At 37.7% G+C, this 26,581-nt stretch overlaps 1 protein-coding gene across 17 annotated transcripts in view; it reads right to left on the bottom strand.

Annotated features, from left to right (window-relative positions):
* The window catches only part of TCF4 (transcription factor 4), a 368,073-nt gene that overhangs the window by 260,393 nt on the left and 81,099 nt on the right, over nucleotides 1–26,581 (bottom strand). The window lies entirely within an intron of this gene.

The following is a 26,581-nucleotide window of genomic DNA, read 5'->3' as shown; positions in this document are numbered from 1 at the left end:
GAATACCTAACATGATGAAAATGTATAATGAGTTTTCACCTTGTCCACTGTTGGCTAGAGAAACCACAGGTATGCTATAAAGGTTAGCGTGGCACAATACATCTTTTCTCCATAATTTAAATACTCGTTTGTTTCACAAATATGCAAGTACAGATTAAGATTCAGCAAGAAATATGCAGATCAGTCCTCTTAACACATTGAAACACTTCACTTGCCAGTCACATGACCAGACGGAGTTAATGTACAAGTCTCAAGCTCAGTGATTTCTATAGTAAAAATGCAGTGAAACAGTCAGACTTCATGTATGTCTTATCCCCTGACAGAAATAATCTCTTATATGGTCATTGTAAAGGGAAATATTTGCCTCTTTATGCTCACTTTGATATGCACCCTAGTGATTTGATACATATTATATAATCATTGGCCTCAGGACAGAGGAGAAAACAACTGTTACCTCTACAGTGAAACAGCTTTCTGTGATCAGGTAATAGCAAGATAGAAAGTGGGTGAGGCATTCTGCGTCACTTACTTGGATGGCAGTTACAGCTCAGCATTTTTTGGAAAACCTTTCCCCTGTAACTTCCCCATTGATGAATAAGAATATCATTAATATTTAATGTTCTGCTTCATTTATAACAACCAGAACCACCATGCTAACAATAAATATCCCAGAGCAATTTACTGCTTTCGATTTTTCAAAGCACTTCCATGCACAGTATTTCATCTTCCTTTACAACTCTGTACATCAGAGAAAGTCAAGGCTTGGTCCAAGACCTCAAGGCAAGTTATTGGAAAAGCTGGGAGGAGAACCTATAATTTCTCCTTTCAACCTCTTTCCAAACTGCCTCTTACCCATTTTCTTATGTTATGAGAGAGAAGTGACATCTGCAGAAACTGGAACTCCAAATTTGGATGAAAGATGTTCTCTGTAGAAAAAGTTATCTTTCCTCTTTCAAATTAATTATTCAGAATCCAAATTTCCTAATTATAAGGGCTTTTCTTTTGGGTTAAATATGCCCCACAGAAAATTGCAACAGTTTAAATTAATACTGACTCTGACAAGCATTTTAAATTCATTTTCCTGTACTTTTCCCCTCTTCCTCTACCCAGAAACTTAGAGAATATGTTTAAATTAAAGATGGCATTTGAGAGATGACAATTCGTATCACTTTGTAAGTCTTACCTGAAAATTCTCCAAGGCAAGAATAAGTAATCAAACCTATTAACAATTCACCTGTGAACAGAAGTGCTGCTGTAAAGAATGAGTTTAGGCAAACTCGATAGTTCAGTCCAAGTTGCTAAAATCTTGCCTTTCTCTTAATTGTGCATGGCAGTAGGGCCCATAAGTAAACTGAGTGGGGGCCATGGAAACCAGTCCTTGTGTGGACAGAACATCTATGAAAAAAGCTCACTCACGTGGACTTAAGCATATGAGTGTACCCCATGTGTTGTGGTAGAGAAGATAACACAGATTTAGGTAACTTTTAAAAAATAAAAACATGACTTCCTTTTTTATTCAGAACATGAGTTTATCAGAAGATACAATGACACTGTTAGTTCTGTTGGTCCAATATCTATTTTCCCCTTCTTCCTTCTTAGTGGAACCCACAGCAGTTTCGTTCACATAGCCACCACTCCTCCTAGTGGATCAGGAACAGGCGACCTCATTTCCAGTTCCAGAGGGAAACCCCCAAGTCCTGCAGCCAATCACACCCCTTGCCATCCCCAGGCCAGGTACCAGTTTCAAAATGAGCACGAAGACACAAAGCTGCAGCCTCCACTGGGTTCTGGGAAACATCTCCCAATTCCAGGGAAAGAGACACACCAGTAGATGACCTCTTATCCTCTTTGATGATTTTTCTGTTTGGATGCGATGCCCAGAACCAAAGCAGGAATTTCCTTATCATTCCTAGGATGAAAGCAGTACACAGAGAAACCACCAGAGATTTTGGAGCAGGTATCGTAATGTAATACGTTTCCCTATGTTTAAGTCCATCTGAGTCCGGGTTTTCTTTTGTTGCAGCTGAAAACATACTACAATAAAAAGTAGATCTTCCCCCTCTACCAGCACCCCAGTAGGTTTATGAACTTACTTGCTCACTGAGGTTCTTTAACAAGAAATACCGACTCTAGATAAATCTGGACTTCATCTAACCAACGGCAATCCTCTCCCGGCCACTCATTTTTGTCTAAGCCCACAGAAGCATCATTTTCAGAAAATGTATAAGTTACATGCTGCATAATTCCCTATTTAATCCTTCTCTGATCTGTGCATGCATCTTTGCTCTCACCTCTCCTGGTCCCTGTGGCCCTCACATGAATAGAATCAGCCAGCAAATATCTAATGAGCACTTAGCACAGGTAACGTTAATGGCTACAAAAGGTACCTAAAAAGCATTTTTTTTTTTGGATTTACCAATATCATACCTACACACATGCTACATACACAGCCTAAGCACTGCAGAATTTTCCTCATGTATTTAGCTATATGCATTTTTCTGGGAAGAGAGTCTATAGCTTGCATTGGATTTTCAAAGCAGCCCCTGACTTGATGAAGGTTAAGAACCTCACTCTGGATCAGCTAGCATTTGGCAAACCACACTGTCTGGATGTGTCACACACACAGAATGTGTTCCCCAGAGCTTCATATTTCTTGCTTGAGGCAAACCATCTTTAAGTATTAATAATACTGAAGTTTTGCGATATTTTGGACTAAATAAAATTTTGTGGGCTCTCCTGGAGCCTCAAAGGCCATTTATATTTTCATTTCAATAGAAGGAAAAATAAATCCTACTACTTAGAAATATGGGACAGGACCTAACTTTCTGTTTGTGCCTCTCCAAAGAAATTATGAATCCTGAGCTCGAAATTTAGTTGAAGAGACGAAAAGTGTATTTGAAAAATAACTAATACGAGGAAAAAGTTTTAAGTTTAGGCTACAAATGGTAAATAAACACCAAGGGATCGTTACTGAAATAGTTTTTGAAAAGGAGACGGAAGTTTCCTTGAAGCAGGACTCTTAAGGCAAGAAGGAAAGTCGGGCATGGTGGCTCATGTTGCCTGTAATCCCAGCACTTTGGGAGGCTGAGGCGGGCAAATGGCTTGAGGCCAGGAGTTGGAGACCCGCCTGGCCAACATAGTGAAATTCCACCTCTACTAAAAATACAAAAATTAGTTGGGCGTGGTGGCACACACCTGTAATCCCAGACACTCAGGAGGCTGAGGCAAGAACCCGGAGGCCAAGGTTGCAATGAGCCAATATCACGCCACTGCATTCCAGCCTGGGTGAGAGAGTGAGACTCTTGTATCAAAAACAAACAACAAAAACAACAACAAAAGAAGACAAGAAGGAAATCAAATATTGGAGAGCACAAAGAAGTTAATTCCAAAGTGTGGCCAGAGAACAGGTGAAATCGTAGAGCCCAGGTAGCAAAGGGTAACGCTTTAACTCAAGACACACGGAAAAATCAAGACCAGTCTTATTTCACTGAAGAGTAAGTCTAACAGTCGTGAAAGGTAAGATCTGGAACTTTTCCATAGGAATGCTTCAAAACATTTCACTTGACCTCACTCAATGTAACTAACTACAGCCTTTGCCAACCCCCTCCCCTCCTTTCCTCTTTTAACTATCACCTCTCATAATAAGGACCTGAAAACAGGTTCCCTAACTTCAGCAAAAGTGCCCGCTCCAATCTATTATGAGCCACTGACAACTGTCACTTCTCCATAGAAAAATCTTCAGTGGCTCCCGATTGCTTTGGGTGTAAACGTAAAATTCCTTAGGCTAGCATTTAAAGTGCTCAAGATCTTGTGTACCTTCTTCTCATGTTATTTTGCATTGGCACTTCCTCCTGTGCCTCAATCACACCAGACTCCTCACCGTTACCTAATATATCCCTGGCTGTCGAGTCTCATGTCTTTCCTCAACCTGGAAAACATTCTTTCCCACACAACAAATGCATGAAGAATGAATAAATAAACGCATAATGCCACCAAGGAAACACTTACACACAGACATCAGTCAATTACATGCATACATATACATATATTTATATTTGTTTGTTGGTATCTTTATTTATCCCCACCAGGATGCAAGCTTCAGAAGGACAGGAACTCTGGGCACCTATGAACCAGGGTTGACACCAATGCCTTGCTAAGAGCTCAATGAACATTTGTCAATGTGAAGAAGTGCATTTATTAAACATGAAAATATTCAGAATCTTTTGTCACAAAAAGAAAACAGAACCAAATTCGTAGAATTTGACAAAATAATCATCAGTAACTAACAGAATGTTTTTAAATGGTGATAGAAACATATTATTACAAGATACAATATAATAAATAAGAAAGCATTTTTTCCCAACAAGAGCTTCCATTGTATGTTTTATTTCTCTAAAACATTGAGTGATGGGATCAATAGAAAAAAATACAAGGATGGGATAACAACTTGATTTGAAGCACAAAAATTTCTATGAGATGAAATTCACAAATTATTACCCCTTTACAATGTAAAACAGATTTGAAATGGCATGACTTGACTACCTGATATACAGTTTATTACTGGTTCACCCAAGGGATTGTATACAAAGCTCTCCATTTTCTTAAAAAAAAAAAAAAAAAGTAGAACCAGCTGGTAGATAAATACAGTGCCCTTCAAAAGCCCCTGTTAAAGCCACAAATAATTGCAAAACTTGTTCAAATCAAATGGACAATTTATTTTATGTATGATTTTGCAAAGCCTTTACAAATATCCATGGATGGCTTTGCACCCCATTTGAAAGGATTTGCTATAAAACTGCACTGGCATAAACAAACAAAACTATTCTCAATATTTATACTTACAACAAAAACTTATGAGGTTCTATATTCAGTTGTAGTCATGAAAATCCTTACTCCCTGAGTTTTCATTGGCTATAGTCTAATATACAAAACAAACAGGGTTTTCCGTTTAAATGTGACACACATATACTCTGTTTTGGTGTCCACGTTTCAAGCATTTTTCAAAAATTCAGTCACAAGGGAGAAAAGCAAAGAAACAAACGTATACATTTTAAAACACACCATAGCCTTCTGTAATATAGAAACGATTACATAAACAGGAGTGAAATTGGTTTTTTTTAAAACTCCTTCCTCCAAGTTTTTGGCCCCAGAAGAGGTTGAGAATTAGGAGACGGAGAAGAGAGAAAAAAAAAAGGAGTATTGGCCAGTAAAATGCCAAACAAAGCAACTGAGCTAGGACAAAAATTGAAAGGTGCTTGCCAAGACAAAAGCACAACTTAAGCTGCAGCTCTGTCCTCTCAGAGACTACACAGGGCAGGGAGCCTGACGCTACTAACCTGGGGTTTCTAATGATTCCAATCCTGCATCCTCATGTCAGAGGACAGGAAGGACAAAGCAAAGGGCTGTTCAAACATAGTCATCACCAAGTAAAACAAGGGACACTCCCCTGGCTCCTGCAGCTTAGGTATGCCTCAGGAACCTTTTGTTGTTATTGTTCTCTTTTTTTCCCTCTGTCTCTCTCTCTTTTGAATTCAGAAATGCAGCTTCCATGTAAAGAAGAGAAGTCAAAGGGAGAAAAGACTCTCTTTACCAAACAAGCTTTCCAAACACACCTGTCCCCTATTTTGAGGATTGTGTGTGCCTGTACTGATAGTAGAAGCATGATTTGTAATCCTCCAATTTACCCCAAAATTTCCTGTCACCTAGAATCTCTGTGGCAGTTCGTTCTCCATAGTTTGTACAAATACAAATCCCAAGAGTGTGGTGGGGCACACATCACCGAGGCTGGTCCAGGGCCACCACTCCCAGTGCAGCCCAGGAATCTGCAGTTACAAAACACATCTAGCATATTAGGATGCGGGGGCATCCACTTTGAGAAGTATTGGGGCATCAGTTAGAGCCACAGTTTTCCTAATTCCACCTGTCCCTCGGATCTGGAGCACTGTTAACAATACATATTCCTGGGTAGCTCCAAGACACACTGAAGCAGATTCTTCTAGATGGGGCCTAAAAGTCTGAAATTCACCAGGCCTCTCCCCTGCCCACCCCCTGACCTCCTCACATACTGCCTGATGGCAGGAAGTGAGCGGTAGTCTCTTTCAGGCTCTCTGGGAGGCACTTGCCTACAAGTGCCACGAGCTGCAGTCGAAGAGAAGATAATAAAGTTCAGAGCCTCAACTACCAGGTGAGTATCAGGGCAGATGTTAATCATCGCCCCAAAGAAGAAAAGTGGACCCAGAGTGCACCAAGAACTCCAGAGAAACAAGCGGTATAAGTGATGAAAGTACTGATAATCAGAACTCAGGAAGGGCGACTACCAAAAAATAGCTGAAGACCAAACAAACAAAAAACAAAAGAAACCTTTTATGAGGGAAAATGATTTGCCATTTTCCACAAGGCAATCTGCATCTTGAACACAAATAAATGCACCACACAAGAGGACGTAATTTTGAAACAGACCTAGAAATCCTCAAGGTTCCTTTCAAATCTCCCCCACAGGACTCAGCAACACTCAATGAGAGTCTGTTCTTAAACAACCTGAAACCACGAACACCTAAGCACATGTGAAATATCAAAACAAAACATTTCCCCCACATCCCAATCCCGGCTCGGTGATGAAAAGCAGTCGTCATCTGATTCAATCAGACCACATTCAAAGCAGGTGGTTCCGAGCATTATTGGAGCACACAGTGCCAGCTCCTTCTCCACACGCACCAAAATATATGGGGATACTTTTTTAATGACACATGAAGAATTAGAAAGAACGGTTTCAAACCTTTTTGTGGGTAAAATTTAATCCCCACATTTTTAGTCAAAAAGCATAAAGAATATCTTACTGAGAAAATGTGCCTCAGAAGAGCAGCAAAGCATAAGGAAATACCAAGAAATTAAAATAAGAGTTGTGTGAAGTCTTCATATCAAAGCCAGTCAAAATGGGATTTCTGCGGTTATTTTGCCTCTCTTTGGCAGGCTCCTTTAAAAAGGCAGATTCAAGTTTTTTTTTAAACTTATTTAGATATATTTATTTATATTCGCAAATTAGATGCCAAAACAGCAACAAACGTGGGCTAGAGAGGTACATATTTCTGAAATCTTATCCCTTTCTATTTATTAACCATATGGCAGGAGTAATACACTTAATCTTATATCTCAATGTGCTCATCTGTGAAATGGGAATAATATATATTGTTTGACAGATTAAATGAGATTACTGATGTACTATACTTAGCAGACTATCATACACATTGATAGGTATGTGTTGATTCAAATTGATATGAGTTTATTATCAATAACTGCTGAAATTAGCCTTTATTTGACAAAAATAATCTAGATAGTTTGATTTAGAATGGAGAAAAAAAAAAGAAACTGAATAATCACATAAAGTATGACTTAATAACTTATTGTGGAGTTCAGGCACGTTAACAACCTCATTAAAGGCAGACACCGTTTCCTCCACTTTCTCCATAAGGCCAGAGAAAGGAATACGGAGATGACCTGACCATTCCACGTAAGTGAGTGTTTAACAAATTCTTGAATTTAAAAATAAATCCCATTTGGACTGCACCAGTATTTTTACAAACATCTTCAGTGCGGTATAGAAATGTTGACATAGAAAAGGAATGACTGAGAATGCTATTTAGTTGAGAGAGATTAGAGAAGATATTGGAACAGTATTAATGGAAAGGTTAAGAAAAAGCAAGGAGAAAAAAGGAAGTCTTTCAAAAGATGATTTTCCATTAAACTTCAGTTGATTATGGGGGGGAAAAAAATCCAGGCTATTAGTCTGCAGTGTTGGTTAATAGTTTTCCTTATTTTGAGAAAACAATGAAAACTAATGAGTTACATCCAGCAGCTTTAAAAAATGAATTCTGTGCATAATTCGTAAGCCCTTCACCACATGCCTCTATGCAGTCCTTCTTTTAGTTAAGGTTTCAAATTAAGGTTATTATTTATGAGAAAAAGTTGGAGACACATTAAGAGCTATAACAATTCCCCCAGACCATCATGGGGGCGGGAAGGCGGTGGTTCCATTCACAATGAATGGAAGATATACTCCAGGCCAAATATTTAAAGAGGGGTGCAAAGGATACACACACAGCAATCCGCAGGCACCTGTCACTGCAAAATTCAACACTCACACAATCGAAAGGGCATTTGTGTTCACAAATCAAGTAATTATATCCCTAACTATCCATCTGCATATGCAATTACCCAGTCTGTTGCACAGAGAAGCAGATTTTTGCAGGTGTTTCCTTACCATCTTTCCTTCAAAATCCAGTTGCCCTTTATGTCCCCAAATCTGGGCACATACCAGTTCTCTAATTGAATCTTCGTGGCACTGTGGTGAGGATCAAGTGTTATGTTTTCACATACCGCGCTCACACACAGAAGATTTTGTAATCTAATCAGGCTCTTGCTCCCGATCACCACTTAACTAATGGTTTAATGGGCTCCGTTTACACCTTGATGTTAAAGCATGTGCAATGTGCCTCATGACTCCTCTGATGAATCTGTTCCTAGGTTCTCTGACACATTCCAATTTTGCATATGTACTTTAAAATCTCAGCGTTACAACTCTGGTATGCCAAGTAAAGTTAAATAAACAGAATGACAAAGCAGTAGACAGAGAAAATGAGCATGTGTGGTTGAGGGCAGTGCATTTAATCAAAAAGGAGCTTTTCTGAATTTTGGAATCATAGAAATTCAAATTGCAAAGTGTTTTCTATACTCAGAACTTGTTAAACATTTTGTTCCGATTGGTGCAAATTGTGCGTCTGTGCACTCCTATTATACATGAGAAATCAATAACTTCTCAGCCCTGAGGACATCTAGGGACCAGTTCCCCTTTATGTCAATCTCAGACCTAAGTTAATCTCAGACCCAGCTTTATAGAATCTGAGTGCTGAACAGGACATCAGATGGCATCAAATCCAATAATCATCACAGAAATAGAAACCAAGGTCCAAGTAAGTGCAAAGATACCCCATGTCTCAGACTGTGCTTAAAGGATTGATTCTAGAACCTTCATATGTTTGAGAGTATTTCTAACTTTAATTTCTTCACTGTTTGAATTTAATGTTCATGTTCTGCTACACAATCATTTATATGCATGCTTCTTTAATTTCCTAGATTTTCCTGGATGTACAGTTAAACAACAAAGTCTATTTAAAATAGCAGTAATTTGCAGTTCTAGAAAAGAGAAAAGTTGGGGGGTCAAACTTCTTTCTTCCTTACAGAAGCTTCTAAAAACATAATTAATATGTTCTTTTTAACAAATATTCTACAGTACTGTTAAAGCATTGTTATTTAGATCTGAACAAGACACAGATTATTTTCTACTTGCTCTAAATTAGGCAAGTCTGCCAGGGCAGGGAGACAACCAAACCTACAGCTCAAGTCTCCTGACTTCTCATCTTCATACCAAGGGTGAGATATTGCTGGTCCTGAGATAGATCTTACTTGCCCTGCACAGGATTCTTGGAGATGCTGACTGAATTAATGAGGGGGCACGCTTGCCCCAGTTACCCTAAACTCACCTCTCCTTAGCATCTGCTTCACTCATTCATACTATCCTGCTGGAGCCCAAAGCCAGGTGCATTGTCAAGGCTCTGCTCTATACTCACTGGTCACGACTGTGACCAAACTGTTAAGAGGGTAAGAGGAGGAGACACATACACATATCCACCAACACCTCCACCCACAAAGATAGGCCTCTCTTGGAGAATGGACAAAAGCCATTGATAGAAGTCAATTTCACGTCTCCATTGATGTAGCTATCAATATCTGAGAAGATACAGCTATTATCTGGTATTAAAATATTTGGGTAGAAGACCTCCATATCTGTTCACATGTCACAAGTAGTATTTTTCAAGAGGACAGGACAGTTAGCATGAGTGACACAGCAACCCTAGGAAACTGTCCTAAACAAAGTCTATTTAAAAAAACAAGAAACTAAATACCACTACCAATCTGAAAGGCCTTAATTTAAAAAAGCTTTTGGGCTAAGTTAGCATTTCACAAAACTGTCTTCTGCAGAATGTTCCACATGGGAGGTATTTCATGAAAAATGGAGTTCTCTGGTCAAAGCAACTTGGGAATCATTAAAAGTAATATCACTCTCTAGGGGTGTTTTACAATATTTAATGCAGAATGTACTGAAAATAAAATTTCTATTAACACATCTTGAAACAAGATTTTTTTTAATGCTAGTCTACATTATTCGTTCAGAAGGCTCAATAGGAAAAGGGGAGTAATGTAAATGATAAATTACTGTTTTGTGAATTATATGAAATACATTAAAAGCTAATAAATGGAATATAGTATAGGCTGCAATATTTACACATCTCCTTGATAATTCCTGAACACAGAAAAATGTCGGAAAATTAATTTATAAATTATTTGATGAATCTTATTAATATATTCTTTACTTAAATTTGTGTAAATTAATACACAATTACACAAATACACAAACTACATATCCCAGGTAAAATATCCAAAGAGTAAAATGCCTTTGTCTCTCTGCAAAAGATGTGGCGGTAGGTTCTTGCCTTCAGTGTCTGTAGTCTACAGTTTCTGTAGACCAGTTAAGCTAGTCCCTAATCCAACTTTATTTCCCCAGATCAAAGATCCTGCACCTGTCCCATCAACCCAAATATAAACAGCAAGATATATTCCACATACATTGAAACAATGTGAATTGGTGAAAACAAGAGGCTTAGAAGATTGAAAAATATTGGACTTGAGGTCAGGCTTGATTTTGTAAATGTTTTCCTCATTTTTATATTACTTTGCATGTACTCCCCTATTTAAATATCATAGTCTTAAATAACTACTCCAGTAAGCATTGGGAGCTAGATTTTTACTTCTCTGACCAAAACATAGCAATTTGTTTGAAATATTATGGACACACACACACACACACACACACACACACACACACGGATTACTCAGGCATGTACAAACAGGAAGAAAAAGAAGTAAAGCAATTTTAGTCAATATATGCTCTTCTCCAACTAATACAGTAACCACAAACTGTACATATATTCTATTTGAGAAAAAAAAAAGAAATGAAAAACTGTGGAATCACATGAAAGGTGGTTTGCATGCACACAGAGGAAAAATGGCCAGTGAGAATAAAGGGACTTCTTAGCTAAATAGAGAGTCTTTTAAGATTAGTATTATGATTTAAGTCTACTTCAAAATGGTTTCAGCCTTATTAAAATTACATTAAAACTAGCCCTGATGCATTTGCATTTAAAGGGTTGCCTCACACTACTTAGCAGGCGCTGAATTCAGTCCCCATTGATTTATAGTATTAGGGCACTACAATCACAGACATTTTTCAGGATAAAGGACAATAATACCCTGACCAAAAGGGTTTAAGGATGCAAGTCATCAGGAATGTGAATAAGAGAACTACGTTTATTTGCACAGCAGAACACATTCACTTGCAACATTAAAACCAACCAGAGAATGCAAGACAGGGGAATTACTATTCTATTACATGGGATCCTTACCAGTAGGACCACATTCAATCAGGGATCTTGTACCCTTGTAAGAACATAAATCTTGAAAAGGAAAGAGATAATAAACTATTTTGTTATTTTAAAGTGTCTCAGTTAAAATTATTAACTTTGATCCTTTCAATCCTATACTAATAGAAAGGAGTATCTTATTGCAACATCTATGAAGATCTGAAACACATAATGAAGCCTTTCTTTAAAAAAAAATAATAATAAAGAAATCTACACAAAGCAACACAGCTCAAAGAAGTGGCAGTCTTTCTTTTAAAAGACTATAAATGCATTCTTAGGTCTGGTTCTTTAATCATCAAGAGCTCAACCACAGGGTTACTGGTTTATTATTTTAACCAGTTCACAACCTGTTTGATTCAGACTGTTGACTCATTTAAGCCAATAGGTAAGTTTTTTCAGTGTTTTGCACCAAGTGACTTACCAGAAACCTACACTAACACAAGAGAATCAAAAGTCGTAACTAAAGTTCCCATTTCTGTCACACTCAGGCAGCCCACAAAGTCGGTGGAGAATATAAGGAGGTATTTGGAAAAAAGAAAAAAGGTAGGTATTTGAGGTACAAAAGCTGGATAATTGGCCACTTATTTCTACTCCAACTGTAGAATAATTTAATTTTTAAATCTTGTCCTAAACATACATAGATGTGAAAGAACTTTAGAAGTTCAAAGTGTCACACAAAATCGTTATAATCATTTAATTATGAGAGTTGCTCAGCAAGTACAAGGTTTTATGAGAGCTAATTCTGTTCTACAGTTTAGTCATTAAAAGAAGAATGTGAATCTAAAAATTCCTGGGCTGCAAATAAATATATGTTTTAAGGACAAATGTTTTTAGGAACAACCAAACCAGTTTTTGGAAATGTCACACTTTGTACATTAGTTTCAACATCAATGTAGAAAAGTACACATTTAACAGGCATGACAAAAAAAGGACAACAAATAAGATTGATGTCGTAGAAAACAACAACATCAAAAAATTGTATACTAGGCAGCAATTCCTTTAACAGTAATATAATCTAGGTCTAAGAAAAGAGCCGTTTTACACTGCTCTTTCATTATGAAAAGGAATTTATGTTCATTTTTTTAAAGGTTGATTTCTGAATTGTTTGAATAATTCAGGATATGTCCTTTATATGGAAGTGAATAGCGAGGTCTTTTTAATTGAGGCAAGAATCATTTCCAAGAGTCATCTGAGTTCTTTCCCCATTTTTCCCTTTCCTAGGTTTGAGCATCAGGAGGTATCTTCAGGTCCTCTCTTCGTCTGCTTCCTAGTATATAACCACAAGCCTGCTATACTGTGATACAGAAAACCCAGAGATGTGGCAAACGAAAATGGGAGCAACAAAACCACTACAGCACAAGCCTTTAATGCAAGGCGGAGGAAGGAAAGTAAATGCTTAAAGTTTTCATACAGCTTACTCTGTTGATGGCTGCCAAGTAAAGAACCTAAATTCCAGGGCTTTATAATTGTTACAAATTGTGCCAAAGTACAGCGTGTTACAATAAATTATGAAGCTTATCTAAATTATAAAAGTAATTAAACTTTCCTCAGATACTCATAATTCTGCCCTCCATAAATTTTCTGTTCATTGCATATTCAATACCTGTATGTTCCAGTAAAACAAAAAAACTAAAAAAAAAAAAAAACACACACACACACACAGAAGAAAGAAAAGAACAATCTCCTAAGAACGATGATGCACAAATAGGCATAGAGCATAATCTAAATTGCAGAAATGCATAAACAATTGTTCTCAAGATCTTCAACCATAACAAATGTTAATAAAAATATTTACACTAGAAACAATTTTCAGAGCTTTTTTGAAGTTTTGTTTTCCTCTTATTATTACAGACATTTGTTTTAACATGAGTTTTCTCCTCTATCCCAACATTTCCTACTGCTGTATGATGCCATAAATCTTTGTTAGTACATTACTGTACAATCTGTCACAATAATAACAAAAATAATGAAAGCCATAGTAACCCAGTTATATGGTCCTTGCCATTTGCAAGAGTCCCAACTTCTTTATATACGCTAAATAGTAAAATATATACAGGATCCATCAACTGCTGAAACACAGCAGTCTACAATGGAATACAGCTGCTGCTGAGAATCAAACTGAACAAGAGGTGTCAAATTACAAGAAAAAAAAAAAAGTTTAAAGCCATGAGAGAATATATGGAGGATACCATTTCCAAGTTTAAATTTAAAGAAAGACCAAAAATGCCATCTTGATACTCGTAAGGCAAAAAATATCGTTCTTTCTTAAGGTTCAACCACATCTCCACCAGGAGCAAATCAGCCGAGCAGGTGTGTTAGTGATGAAGGAAACCCTTGTTCTATTAGAAGTATCTTCAATAGTCAGCAAACATGATGAACAAATTTTTTAAACGCATATAGGTTATAGAACAAGTTTGTCAAAAGGTTCCTAGAATTTTGTTTGATTTTTGTTTGGGTACCTGGTTTCTCGATCCTAAATTAGGCACTTCTATTTCAGTGTATATTCCAATTTAACAAAAACATTTATTTTATAAACAGAAAAGGAAATGAGCTTGGAGATATATTTATGCAATTACCATATCTAATAGTCAATTACATGTCCTTCCATGAATAGATAAATAATATATGCACATACATTTATCAATCTCGTCTATGAGGGAAAGAAGAGAGAAGAAATTAAAATAAGAGCAAACTATTATATACGGCACGCAGTTTTCATTATTTCATATTTGCATAAGGGGATGCAATATTTGTCTTCAATAAGGCTACAAATTACAAATGATTAGTTCAGATCTTTTTAAACCAAACTAAAATGTACAAGTTATTAAATATATCATTCAACCTAGCAGTTATATTTGTTATAAGTATTTACCTTAGTTTCCTTATTTTATAAATTAAAAGCAGGAGGAATGTTTGAGGTCATGTAAAGCTATTAAAACATTAATTATTTAAAGATCAAGTTAAATATGTTTTAAAAACAGAATACCTCACAATATCCAGTGGGGGGGAAATTACGAGAAGTGAATGAGAACAGAATCAGATCAGATGTACTGTACTTTAAAGTATCCATTAACTAAAGCTACATGAAATTGGAAGGGAAAAAAAAGAAAAAAAAAAAAACCTCTGACATCCACATGAATACCAAATTAATTCATTATGATCAGTGCTACTACAATGAACACAAAATTAATTCATCACAGTGGAATACACAAAGCACTACCCACTTGTTATACCTACTGACAAAAAATAATAGGACGATTATCCTCCACCAGGGTGACACACGTGGCCATGGGCACTGCCGGCTTGTCAGTCACACAAGTGTTTCCTTCCCTGGGAGTCTACACCAAGATATTTTTACAAGGAGGCTCTTTATCAACCACATTAAATGAAGCATAAGATGTGAAGACCTAAATTATCAATGGTTTTCCCTCCTGCTGTTGCTCCCTGCCAGGGCTGGGTCCTGGGTTAAGCAAGTAAGGCACCTGGGGGCAATATTTAAGAGGGTGCTCACACACTCAGACTTCTGCAAGTCATGGCCCGTGCCTTACACAACCCTGACAGTGAGTCCCACAAGCCCTACACATCGGAAAGCCTAGACTTTAAAGCATAATCACCTCTCTTATTCGGGGGCCCAGGGTTCCTGCCATACCAGAGTAGACTTGCCAGTCGTAACACCTTCCAGTGTCATGACCATGGTCAGCAGTCTTCTCTAAGGCAAGCGCTCTGGATGTCAGTCTCTTGAGAAAGCCTTATGTAAACTTACAAGCGTGAGACTAACCATCAGGGTGCTGGGGTCTACCACAAGACTTCACCATAAGATATGGAAAAATCAAGATGACTTCGTGAATCCCCCCCCTTTTTACCTCCTCAGAGACTCTAGTGAAGAGAAATGGCTGCTGACTTTTGTTTCCCAAGCCATCAGAGATAAAGGACCTGGCACCTGAACCTCAAGGGCTCCGTCTACTTCCACTTCTAGCACCAACGGCTTAGTCTTGTAAGAGTGTCTTTGCTCAGTCACTTCAAGGGGACTTAGTAGGTGGAAAGTCACATGTAAGACAGGAGAGAACCCTTTCCTAGAGAGGATGAGGTTCCCCTTGGTAACGGGAATGTGATGTAATATATCTTCTTCCTTTTATTTGTAAGTACCCCTTAAAGTACCCCTGAAATCCCTGTGGGCAGCTAGAACGTAGAGTTTTCACGTACCATCTATAATACAAGATTATGCTTATGGAAATCTTTCCTCTTTCCGTTGACATGGCAAAAGTTTTTGTTTTTTAGATCTTCAACAATGGGTTCATCTCAGACCCTTTTCCAGAACGGGTCCAAGAAATGCAAATGTCAGCCAATGTAATGAAAGGCACCCATTTAATATCACAACTTGCTAAAGAAGAAATTTGTTTATTCAGAATTTGTCTTGGAGTATACAGGGACTCAAAAGATGGATGCTCCTTCCTTTGCTAAACTGCAATTTTGTTCTTCATCCTTATTACTTAGCCTTTGTGGGGTGCTCATGCTATACCAACACATCTGCACATCACAGATGTGGTACTCAGGCAGGAAGAAACAGGAATCTGATACATCGTGAGAGCCTAGCACTCTATTCCACCTGAGAACAGGGTACCAATAAATGTGAAAGCCTTAGTAGAGGCAATACTTTTAAGCCTGTGTGTGTGGTTAGGGAGGCACAGTAACGGAGTTTTAGCACAGGGTAAAGCATATTCTAAAAGAAAACTAGACTTTTTCAGCTAAACTAGCTCCATCTGTTTATATAGGACAGAAGTACTCTAACTTGACTGTACATTAGAATCACCTGGGGAGGTTTTAACCCCCCCCTCCCTCCCCAATTTAATTGGGGGTGGGGTCAAACATCAGTAGTTCTTCGCCAACCTCCCCAGGTGACTCTAATATGCAGCCAGGTCTGCAAACCACTGATATCGAGGCCAGATGGCCATATATCGTGTACCTGGGGAAAGAGCATTTTTACTATGAGGGGACACAAATCAGTGAGTAGTTTCCAAGTCCGGCTGGCTATCTGAATCCTATTGGGAGCTTCTATTAAAATACGGACTACCAGGCCTTGCCTCTAGACCTACTGAATGGGAAGCCCAAAAAAATGAGGTTCAGCAATGTCTGCATATTTTAAAAATACGGCCAGGCACAGTGGCTCATGCTTGTAATCCCAGCACTTTGGGAGGATGAGGTGGGCAGATTACACGAGGTCAGGAGTTTGAGACCAGCCTGGCCAACATGGTGAAGCCCCATCTCTACTAAAAATACAAAAATTAGCCAGGCATAATGGTACACGCCTGTAATCCCAGCTACTCGGAGGCTGAGGCAGGAGAATCGCTTGAACCTGGGAGGCGGAGCCTGCAGTGAGCCAAGATTGTGCCACTGCACTCCAGCCTGGGCAACAGACGGAGACTCTGTCTCAAAAAAAAAAAAAATCTTCAAATACATTTTGATTGTCATCTGGGATTAGGACCACTGACCTGGATGAAAGTCAGATGCTCTTACCCCTAACTCGATTTCCAACAGAATGCTTCATGTTTGGAAGAGTAATCTTAGCCTGCCAAAGAATTAGGAATAGCACGGGAAAGGAGTGGAGGAGGGGAGAAGTGTTTAAGAAAAAAATAAAGAGAAAAGAAATTTAAGTGTCCTCTAAGCACCCACAAGTCTGCTTCTTAAAGTGCTGATAATGAGCAGTGTGTGCTGAAAAGACCAATGGAACTAAATTCTGAACCAGTTCATTTCGGCACATCCTGTTTATACGACTATTTAATGAGTCATTCAGCCAGGATGATTTTCTGTCTGAATATGTTAATTGCCATTTTTTTCATAGCTCTCTATTAAACAGTACAGATAAAATAGACATGCTCATGTTTTTAAGCGCTATCAGCCTCTCACCCTCAAGAGAGTGGGCAACAGGAGTAAATAAGGGAAAACTTTCTCTTTTTTAAAGTGCTTAATTCTTTTAACATATATTGGCATTTGGGACCCCACTTCAATTCAAAAGCATATGTTAGAGTTAGCATTAAAGTGAAAATGAAATGAGGTGGTTCTCCCCCATATGCCACTGGCTTCATTATATCACAAAGAATTAGCTCAAATAACAGGCAACAATGTGAATTTTCTTGCTGATAAATTCTTCTACGTTTAGGTCAGTGTGGATATTTGGGGAAGGACAAGTGATAAAGAAACAGAAAAATTCTGACTCACTCTGATACTCCTTTATAAATCAATGTATAATGATTATGATTATTGAGAACCCTTGAAGATCTACGAAATGGGTGAAAGGTCTAGTTAGAGATTATGTTTAATGAGTGATTAAAAGAATTCATTTTTATGTTTCATTTATCCCCAGAGGATGCAGAATTTAGAAATGAAAATTCCAAAACAACATCAATGCGAAAAGTGAAGCAATAAACATCAGTGCAAAAAAGCCATATTTTCAAGCACATTATCACTTAATAAATCAAGCCACTCTTAATATTCATTTTAGCATTTATGCAGTTTCCAGTGCCTTAATTTTAAAGAATTTACATTAAACAAATTACATATCATTATACTGCATTCGGAAGGGAAAAAAAAAAAACCAACCTTAAGGCCATAACAACATATTTTATTCTTAACGGCTTTGTTTACAAATATTAAATGGTCAAATTAATAGTGTTCTCAATGGCTTTTTGACAACTCACATTTTTCATAAATGAAAATAAAGCAACCGAAAAGATGAAACTCCAGTGGCAAAGGTTTATTGGTCTTTGTACCTCATTAAAAGGACTTTTATAAATCACGTTTGTTCTTTTGAGTAGCAACTAACACGGCTGAAAAGGGTAGGTTGGGTTTTAAAAGAGACAGATATGACCTAAAGGAAACACATTTTACTGTAGTGAAATAAACTGAGGAAACAGTTAGCAGATTAAAAACCCCTTGAAAGGAAGCATCATCTTTGGGAGAAAAAAAAAAAGAAAGAAAAAAAAAAAACCTTCGCTGAGGAAAACAGCTGGAAACAGGAAGCTTTTGGGCTTTCATCCTGCCTGCTTTGATTCCACCGCATCCCCATATCATGAAAAGGCAAAGAGACTGATTTCAGCTGTGTCTTCTTTCAACAGAAGGGGGATAAGGCTTTGTGGAGTGTGAGCAACCCCATCCAGAAGACCCCCGCCCACCCCAATCATACAAACACTAACAATGAAGTGGAAAAAGAGAAATGGTGATAGATAAGTAGCAACTCACAAATAGCATTTTACAGGCTGTAACAATGAAAGGAGAGTATTTGCTCTAACTTAATTGTTTCTCTCAGCAATTCTCATATGAATTTGCAATCCCCTAAGTGAAAAACACTAACCAAGGTAGATACACTATGACAGGTTTTTTTCTCTCTATTCTTTTATGCCTTTCTAACTTGGTATTTCCAGGAATGCATGACGATGAAAAGTTTCTATTTCTGATATCCAGCGCATTGTTGTGGCCATTTTTTTTTTTTTTTTTTTCCATTAGAGAGAAAAGGAGTTAGATGTTACAACCCGTTATGGTCTTAAATCTAAAGTCACTGAATTCTGGTTTTCACTATATTTAGATATCTGAAGTCACTCTATTTAGAGATCCAAAGACCAATAAACCTTTGCTCACTGCAGTTTCATATGAGATGTCCTTTTGGTCATCTCATCTAGATTGTTCCCCACTGCTACCTTGAAAATATTTGTATTCTCATGACATTTAAAGGACAATGCAGCATAGTAAAGGAAAGCTTGGATGAGAAGCTTACATCATCCTTGGTAACTAAATAACAAAGCAGCTCAATAAACAAGATCATACAAATCTAATACACCCAAGTCACAATTTATTCTTCTGTTGCTATTTTGGGATGCCTTTTAAAGTGGGGATTACAAAGCTAGACAATATAGGGGCACATAAATGTAAAACTCTGACTTTGAAAATGCAACCAACGTCAACATAAAATAGGAGGTATATCTCATGCTTTTCACAAAGGAGAACTGATTTTCATACAAGTTAAGGAAAGGAACTTACATTCAAGTTACATACAAGTTAAGGAATTAGCTAATTCATTTTTCTAAAACTATTCTTAATAGACAGGAAAATTTCACAGCATAAGAGGTTTCAAGCAGGATATGTAAAATGAATATCAACTTCATCTTAACAGACGGCTTAAAGTAGGTATCTTCAGATATTCAACCTTACAGTGGAATACTTTGATTCCATGGTAACACTTCAATTTCTAAAACGTCTACATTTGACACTTGGTATGTGCCACCTCCTTACCAATGGATATGAATTACTTTTGATTTATCCTTATTCATTCTAAATGTCTTTTTTATGGAATTGCCTTAGTTACTAGTGAAACGTAGTATAACTTTGAGAATCCTCATGCAAGGTTATTTTGACAGGCTACACCGCTAAAATAAAAGTGATCCTCACCAACAAAACAAAATAATTTAGTTATTTGTGTCAAACTTTGAAGGTCTATAGTAACAATGCAGTAGATATCAGAAATAACAATTTTTTTATCATCATGCATTCCTGAAAATTTGAAGTTAGAAAGCCAAAAATTCAGTCTAGACTCTTCATATTTTGGGCACCATCAATTTCGTCATCATCATCCTCATCATCATCATCATCATCACTAGCCATCTTCTACAATTATGAACAGAATTTTCACATATTATTTCATTCATTCTCAAAAGCAACCTAAGAGGAAGGCCAAACAGGTATACTCCTCCTCATAGAAGAGACAAATAAACTGGACCCAAGAGGGTAAACAGAGATTCTAGTGATAGCATCCAGATCTCTGAAAGAAGTCCTTGGTTATCCATGAATGAGTACCTAACTCTGACTCATAACTTCCACCAATACCTAGAAAAATAACCAGCTCAAGAACCACCATTTTCAGGTCAAAGTACAGAATTTTTGTTATTCCTAACACATTCTTGGGGAACTCCGTTTCTTTAGGCAATAGTACTAATATGGCCCTGTAGACTTAACAACATACAGGAGGGAGCAGAGAATGACATAGTCAACTTTTCTTTGCAATCCATTCTAATGCCCGGGCACTGTGGCTCATGCCTATAATGCCAGCACTTTGGGAGGCCAAGCTAGGTGGATCACCTGAGGCCAGGAGTTTGAGACCAGCCTGGCCAACATGGTAAAACCCGGTCTCTACTAAAAATATAAAAATTAGCCATGCATGGTGGCACATGCCTGTAATCCACCTACTGGGGAGGCTGAGGCACAAGAATCACTTGAACCCAGGAGGTAGAAGTTGCAGTGAGATGGATCCACCTCACTCCACCCTTGGCGACAGACTCTGTCTCAAAAAAATAAAAAAATAAAAAAAAGGAATCTATTCTAATTGCTCTAATGTACTCCTATCTCTGCCGCTCTTATAAATATGTATTCATTCTGTAACTTACTGATCATCTATCAGGTAGCAAGGCCATTGTCAACAATGTAAGTCTGAATCCATAAATGCCGCTCCCATGAAGTCTACAAAAAGATAAGAAATGTACACATGGGAGAAAACAGAACTCACATCTGCTGAGCATCTATGAAGATGAAACCATTTCCCAGCTCCTTCCTTGAATCCTCACGACAGTTATATGAAGATGAAAACTGAAGACTGCTAGTTACCAGTCACTTTTGTGGCACTGGGCTCTCCTACGAAAATTAGAAATCCTACTAATATTTGAGTAAAACTAGCTAACATTTCAATCACTAAAGTGAACACATGCTAATAAGTAGAGACACTATAATTCTTCAATGCTTTAGAGAAAAATATGATTATACCATTAACAATTTAATCTTTTCCTTGTCATTTTAATCTGCCAAGGCTTTGATTTAGAAACAAAATAGATGAGGCAAATCACTGTATTGCCGAACATTGGTATCAATACCAAAAATAAACTGAGGCACACATACAAACACTGACAGAGCTATAACATTCTCGCTCACGCATACTCACTGCCCCTCTCTGAGTCTGTCCCACCATACACAGTGTGCCCACACTGCCTCTAATTTGTGTTGTCTTTTGGCAAAATGGACTGTAGTGCCAACTTTAAAAACCAATTGAAGTATTAAAACAGACATCCTCTCCCATATTTGGCAGAAAAAAACCCTAATTCAAATGTTCCAAGCCTCCCCCAAGAGCAAGCAATTATAAGGTGCAGAAAGGCAATGGCTTTAAAACAACATGCTAATCCTAATATTAGTACCTTGAAAAAGGAAAGCTGCCAAGATGTTGGAATAGTGCCCAGTTATCCGTCTTACCTACAGCAATAAAACTGTCCTATAAATGTGAACAGGACAGTAAGGATACATTTTGGGGTTAGGTTATTGGCATTTTTTTCCACCTTGCCATTCCCTAGGAGAATAAGCCTGACCTACGGAAGCAAAACACAGCAGATGGTAACTCAGTCCAGTACCAAGAGTACTTAGTCAATCCAAATAATTCACACAAAAATGAAGCAAGATGTTCAATGATTTATGGCGCTAATTTCACAAGAAAATTATGGAATCCTTCTCTTCAATACCATCTTTTTATTGTCATCTGCTGGATAGCTAACTAAAGTGTCTAAAAATCAATACATTATTATATTACTATCAACAATACATAATAATTACATAATCATTAATAACATAATAATTATTATAGCTAACACTTATGCTGAGTACGCACATCCTCAGTATAATTCTATGAAATAACTACCGCCACTGTACAGATAAGAAAACTGAGAAAAAAGCAACTAGAACAAATAACTATGACATGGAGAACCAACTTTCAAATCTGGGAAACACACACCCTGTCCATGTATGTGCCTGACTACTCCAACAGTATAGGAGTGGGTTTAATCTAAAGATTACTGCAAAAATGAAGAATCAAATAGATTTGCATGGAAATAACACTAGACCTGGATTCAGCTGACCTGACTTGTTCTCTGTGAAACCTCAACAGAGACACCTCTTTGAGAAATGGTTTCTTCATCTCTGAAATGGAGTGAATTCAAAGCTGGAAAGCTTGTGCTTCCAGTTTTAAAGATCAGATTCTAAGGATAAACCCTTAAATCCGAGTTTTACTTAAAGACCAGATCACTTTTTATCATTGTTCTAGATCAAGAAATACTGATGACTTCCAGTGGAAATCAAACAGCAGCAGTTTCTCTCTGGTTCAATGATCCTCATCCCACGTGATGCTATCATAAAACTGTACTTCCTCTCTTTGCAGAGAGGATTAGGCTACTTGCTAGTAAGTGTAACTCCAATAAACCTAGGAGGACCTGAGGCTGCTACTTCCCAGTTCCCAAGTCAAGTCAGGCTTTTGATAATATATTTTATTTATATACACACATACATTCAGACGGAATCCTCCAATCACCTTCCTGATTCTAAAACTGCATTTTCTTTCTACAAAATGAAGCCAAATGTCCAAAGGAAAACCATCAGCTATGATAATATACACACATTAAAATGTCCACATGCAACAAACACACACATACATATACACACCCCACACACAAAAATACTTCCACAAGCAAGCATGCATTCATTTATTTAAACATAATCACAGTACTCACTCTAAGAGAGGGAGTTTTTAGATAGGTTTTAAGATCTCCAGTGGATGCCTGAAACCTCAGATAGCACAAAATTCTATATACACTATGATTTTTCCTATGTATACATACCTATGATAAAGTTTAGATCAAATATCAGGCACAGTGAGAGACTGACAACAATAACTAAGAGTAACAGAACAATTATAATATACTGCAACCTCAGCATATGATATTTTTTCTTTTTTCTTTTTTTTTGAGATGGAGGCTCGCTCAGTCACCCAGGCTGGAGTGCAGTGGCCCAATCTCGGCTCATTGCAACCTCCGCCCCCTGGGCTCAAGCAATTCTCTTGCCTCAGCCTCCCAAGTAGCTGGGATTACAGGCATCCGCCACCACGCCCGGCTAATTTTTGTATTTTTAATAGAGACGGGGTTTCACTATGTTGGCCAGATCTCTTGACCTCAGGTGATCCACCCACCCTGGCCTCCCAACGTGCTGGTATTACAGGCATGAGCCACCAGGCCTGGCCTTTTCTTAAGTGAGGAACTTTTCCCTTGTAACTTACAGGACGCACTTTATGGCTTTCTTTTGGCATATCTGAATTGCCAGATTCACTACTTTTATGCTTTGGGGCCATAGTTAAGTCAAATAAGGGTGACTTGAACCTGAGCACTGCAACAGTAACAGTCAATCTGAAAACCTAGAGGTGACTTAGAGGCAGGGAGTATCTAGAGTGTGGATCTGCTGGACAAAGTAAGGATTCACGTCCCGGATGAGACGGCAAAGGACAGCACAAGATTTCATCACATGACGCAAAATGGCGAGCAATTTAGAACTTAGGAGTTATTTCTGGAATTTTCCATTTAATATTTTTGGACCACAGTTGATGGACAGTAGCTAAAACTAGAGAAAATGAAACCACAGATAAGAGGGGTGGGGGTACTACTGTATTCTAATTATCTTTTTTGCCTACCTAAGGGTTACATACTTTGATGCAGTTTAGTTGGATATTAGGCAACTACACATGGGTAGATAAAGAAATGAACACCTTTGCACTTGAACAGCAACAGCTAAGGGGCAGACACAGAGGGAACCACTGAATTCTAACTTTGGCTGAAACTTAGTTGGATGGGGATCAGGGAGAAGATTTCTGGGTGTATTGTGTGTGTTGGGTACAATCTATCAAGTATTGATTGGGTTCAAGTGTTGGTGTTGAGGAGTTACCCTCAGCTTCTCCATTCCCCTAAAAATTCTCTAGGCTGAACTAGCCTTTCTAGGCATTCACTCAAGTAAGGTGGAGAAACTGACCCATGTAACCTGGAAATGACTATGACCAGGAGGAGACGCTGAGGCTAATGTGTTGCCTATAAAGTCTCATCTTCAAGTTGATGCTATCCAGGAACAAATAACAGAACCAGTGGGGGACAGGGAGGCTTCCTGACCAGAGGACCAGCAACAGTGGAAAAAGGTGACAGGGGAAATGTACCCCCAACACACGCAATACACCCCAAAACTTTCTCCCACACCCCCCCCACCAACAAAATGCCTCTGGCAAATAACACCTTATTATTTTATATGTGCAACTGTAAACTCATTCTTATTTAAAGTAAAACTAGAAGCATCTTTGGAAAACTTTGCTGCTTTAAATTGATCTATAACCTACTCCAGGTCCACCCGCCCTTTCTTTTAACCAGGCTGTCATTCCTAAATTTTCCCCCATTATAGCAATTCTACCACCACCACTTCTGAAAATGGGTTTTGAATGTTAATATTTTGTTGAATTTTCAAATGCAATGATTATTTCTAACAAGAACTGAGAAACTGCTCCATTATATTTCTCCTCTCTCAATTTGATCATGCTAATAGCTTAAAAATACTCTCTGAGCAGTTACTATGGGCTGAACACTGTTCTCAATGCTTTAGACGCATTAACTCATTTAATTCCCATAGCCCAATGAAGCAGGGACTTGTATTATCCTCATTTTACAGAGAAATTAAATAACTGTTGCCCCAGGTTACAGGTAGTAAGTGGTCAAGCTGAGATTTAAAGCCAGAATCCATGCTTTCCAGCCCACCCTCCCCAGCTCACACTTGCTCTTTAATTATAAAATACCAGAAATCGGCACAGTAAACACTGTTGCTGTGCACATCCTTTTACTCCTAGGAACACTTAATAACAAACTGCAAATAACAAAACCGCAATACATGCTAAATGCTACAAGGTTTCATTTCACCATCCCTACAAGAAATTTGCTTACTTTTAGAAATTATGTGCTGACTTTAAAAAATCCAAACAAAATGTAAATCATATTTTTATTAACTGTTAAACAGATTATCTGAAACATTAGAGTAAATCTCCTCTCAAAAATCATAGCAAGACTCCTGTATGTTATTAAATCTCTTCATATTTTAAACAGGAAAAAAACTCCATTTCTGAGTCTGATATAAGTTGTTAGCCCTTCAAAGTCTGATATAAGTTGTTAGCCCTTCAATAATCCTCACTAAAAAATCAGATTAATTGGAATTTAAATATATCTGTGTGTGTCTTATTTCTGTAAGTCCTTAAGGAACATTATTGTCCACTATTATCTCCAAGTCTTGCGGACTTCGTAAAGGAGTACTAGACACAGGGCAGGTTTTTAAACCATTACATAAAAAAACTTTGATATAATCTAAGTTATTCTCTTCTCTGGTAAAACTAGTTACCTAAAAGCAAGTAGGTACAGCAACATAAAACACTCAGACAGACACACACACACAAACACACAACCACCACCACCACATACTCAGTTAAGATGTTGGTAATATCACTACTTGTTTTTTCAGTTTTAATTCACTATGTCGAAAACTACTCAGAAGATATTTGATGTCTCTCTTGATAGTACAGCATGTAGAGGCAGCCCCCAGAATTATAAATCAAACTGCATTTAAAAAAGAATGAATTGCTGAAAGAATGATCCCCACTAAACATACAGTTTAAAGGCAACTAAGGTCATCAAGAGTAAAATGGCTAGTGGCTTGATGTGACATCCAAAATCTCATCCCCTTTATACTAAAACAATAGAGCGGTGCCTCTAATAAGTTAATATCATTCCTCAAAATCTGTATTGAGAAGCACCTTTAGACCCTCAAATCTGTCTCCCAGAGGAATTCCATCAATCCAGACATTACTGAAGTTCTGAGCCAAAAATAAAGGTTAAGGGGGTGTGGGGAATCGCAGGAAGTTAAACTGTTAGGACTCCAGCCAGGGAAATTCCTTTGATAATCAAGCCCTACCTTCACCCTGAAGCATATCTTTCAAGAGTTGAAATAATAACTTTCTTTGGAATTCTTCATACATGAAAATGTCTGGGAAAATGATCTAAAGCAATAATTCTAAGAAATAATTAAGAGAAATGAAAGCAAAACCAAAGATTTTTAACACTGGTCTTCCACTTTCTGACACTGCTTTTCATGTTTGTCTCCTTTAAATTTCTACTAAA

This window comes from Macaca thibetana, chromosome 18, assembly GCF_024542745.1.
Source record: "Macaca thibetana thibetana isolate TM-01 chromosome 18, ASM2454274v1, whole genome shotgun sequence".
In the NCBI taxonomy this organism is placed as follows: domain Eukaryota; kingdom Metazoa; phylum Chordata; class Mammalia; order Primates; family Cercopithecidae; genus Macaca; species Macaca thibetana.
Note: the sequence above shows the minus strand (reverse complement) of the source record. Positions and strands in the feature narration are given on the sequence as shown.